Source organism: Lactuca serriola, chromosome 8, assembly GCF_051521515.1.
Source record: "Lactuca serriola cultivar US96UC23 chromosome 8, Lser_US96UC23_V15, whole genome shotgun sequence".
Classification (NCBI taxonomy): domain Eukaryota; kingdom Viridiplantae; phylum Streptophyta; class Magnoliopsida; order Asterales; family Asteraceae; genus Lactuca; species Lactuca serriola.
Window position 1 is genome coordinate 56259033 of NC_136415.1, and position 3026 is coordinate 56262058.

Sequence of the window (3026 nt, forward strand, 5' to 3'; positions counted from 1 at the left end):
CGTCGTTGAGCATACGGTCTACATCCGTTAGCACTTGTGTGTGGAAGTTTCGACCTAGTAACTTTATTTTTTTCCGACGTGCGTCTGTATTCCTCGGTCAAAAACAACAAATCAATTATATCGTTCCAAGCTTGGGCGGTCCAATCATCCGGTGGACGTCTTCTTGCCCTTTCCACATTACGATATCCACCAACTCTATCAAAATGTTTTTTTATCTGATACTTGCGCTCTCGATAAGCTCTTTGCATATCTGCTTGGATACCCGCTCGAAGGGGTTCCCACAAGTTTGTGCCCCGATACCTATGAATATCAAAATAAGTCTGCAAAAGGAAAAACATATTTGATTAGTAAAAAAATATTTAATAAGTGTAAAATTCAATACATATAAAATGTATTGTATATTTACCTCTAGCTCGGGATATAAATCAACTTTGTACTTGGTAGGAACATGACGCCAAGTATGATAATGCAACGGTACCTTTGATCCCACCAGATTTGAGATCAGTCTGACAAACATTTGCCCGTTGTCCCCTATAAATCGATACATCCGCCCGGAGATATCAATTAGCAATTCCAAAGGCTTACATTTGTTTTTTTCATACTCATCGTACAAATTTAAGTTTCTCCCTTTGCCACGCACATTCACATTCTTCGCTTGTGCTATATTTACATATACAATTGGAAATTTAGAAATTTAAAACATTAATATATCTAATAATTAAAAATTTCATATAACTTACAAGATTGGCAATCCGATGGTACACCACGTGCAATCCCGTGTGGAGGTCTATCCCCACCATCTCCTCCGTGTCCCCTCGCGACTTCTGCCATCTGTTTAACAAATATTATAAACATTCAGAATATATAATAAAACTAGAAATAAGCAACATTTCAAAATTTAACAAATATTATAAGCAATCAGGACATATAATAACAATAACATACCGTCAATCAGATTCATCACTAGAACAATATACATGTACAACATCATCATCACTGTCATAGTTTTCATTATTTATTTCTTCATCTGAAGAGTACGTATCATCATCGTCATTTTCATCGTTAATGAAATCGTCATCGTTTATATTAGGAGCAAGATTCCTCCTAGCAACCACACTTGATTCACCAACTTCACCTAAAGTCGTCTGCATAGGTAAGGTGCCTAAGTCGACAACCAAGGTAAAATCAGTTGATTGAGTGTTGTTCACAACATCTATCTCATTCACAACACCGATACTTGGATGATTCCAAAGTTTTCGATGATGAACCTCTTCCACAACTCTCCAGTTATTGTTTTGAGTGGGATCTTGGAGATAAAATACTTGTTTAGCTTGTGTGGCTAAGATGTATTGTTGATCATCAAACCACGTTTTACCAACATACCATTCATGACTGGTATCGATGAGTATGAAAAAAACAACAAACAACAACACAATCACATATATATACAACACAATCACATATATATATATATATATATATATATATATATATATATATATATACAAACAACAAACAATTTCAACACAATTCAAATTCAATTTCAAAAAAAATTAGAAAAAAAACTAACCTTTTGACGTTCTGTTTTTTTTTGCTAGTCAAAGAAGCAAGGTGGTGGCTGGTGGTGAATTTAGGCGGCAACACTAGGTGGTGGAAGGTGAGGCAGTCACTAGACCGGTGGAGCTTCACCACCGGTTGCTACACACAAAAAAATCCCAAATTAGGGGTAAAAATCAATATCAAACAACAATAAAAAACAAATTAGGGGTAGAAACGACCTTGGATTGGGTTAATCGCTGGAAATTAAAGCTCGGTAGCCGATTTCGTCGCTTGGGAGGAGAGGAAGAGAAACAATCGTCGTTGTGTGCAAATGAAAGAAAGTTGCGCATCTGTTTAGGGTATACCCCTATGCCGACGACATGTCGTCGGCATAGGGTCGACAAAAACGACGACGTATCATTTAATCCTGGAATAAAAATATAAATGTAAATTAAAAACCTTGTGCCGACGACTTATCGTCGGGATAGGGTGTTCAAAAACTACGTCGTTTTATTTTTCTAGCACTTGGAATAAAAATAAATGAAAAATCCTTTTTTTCTTACCTATACCGACGACACGTCGTCGGTATATATTTTCATATTACCGCCAACATTTTCGACGTTCCCGCGAGACCTATGGCGACGACTTGTCGTCTACACAGATATAGCGGTCAAAGAAAATTGGTCAAACGTTCCAAAAGCTATGGCGACGACTTGTCGTCGGCATAGGTTGACCTGTAGCGACGACTACCGGCGTTGGGATAGCTGTCGTCGCCTTAGCTTTGTATTCTTGTAGTGGAAACAATTCTACCCACGATGCATAGTGGTCGTCGTTTTGATCAAGAACAACAAGTATTGCGTTCTTGATATTGGTCACAACAAAGGCAGACTGGAAAGTGGGTTTATTTTCAGGATTGGTGTCAGAAGGGCCTGTCATGATTGCTATAAAGAGAAGAGACAAAGAAGGAGAAGAAGAAGAATTTGATAGAGGAAGATAACAACGGTGCATAGAGGAGAGCTAGGGCTCTGATACCATAAAGATTGATATAATATCCGTGCCTCTTCTCATTGATCTCTATACCTTAAATACAAGATAATCCCTATAATTAAGGAAGGATATGCACAATCAAATACAAAATATAATACATAATTATATATCCTCTAATAACTAACATATGTAATGCCTTCTAATTTCCATTCATTTATAGCTAATAAGTTCATTCACAATTGAGCACATAATAACACCGACTATCTTAATAGTCGATATCAACCATATAAAATGCTACAACTTTCAAAATAGAACTACTAGCAATACCATGTAACCATAATGTATGCGGACCTGCCATTATCAATGTATATCCTTTGGACTCATGTGTCCTGTATGGATCTGCGGATGACGAGTGGATTGTCTCCTTGCCCTTCAATGGGTCGCGGGTCGTTGTTAGATGCATTTTATATGCATCTTTTAGCATGTTTTTCTCAGTAGTT

At 37.1% G+C, this 3026-nt stretch overlaps 1 long non-coding RNA gene across 1 annotated transcript; it reads right to left on the reverse strand.

Annotated features, from left to right (window-relative positions):
* Positions 1–456: 456 nt before the first annotated feature.
* Positions 457–1397, reverse strand: LOC145070499 (uncharacterized). Its single transcript, XR_013689967.1, has 3 exons — positions 946–1397; positions 741–831; positions 457–660 (listed from the first exon to the last, which is right to left on the reverse strand). It is a non-coding gene; the product is annotated as an uncharacterized LOC145070499 (long non-coding RNA).
* Positions 1398–3026: the final 1629 nt, after the last annotated feature.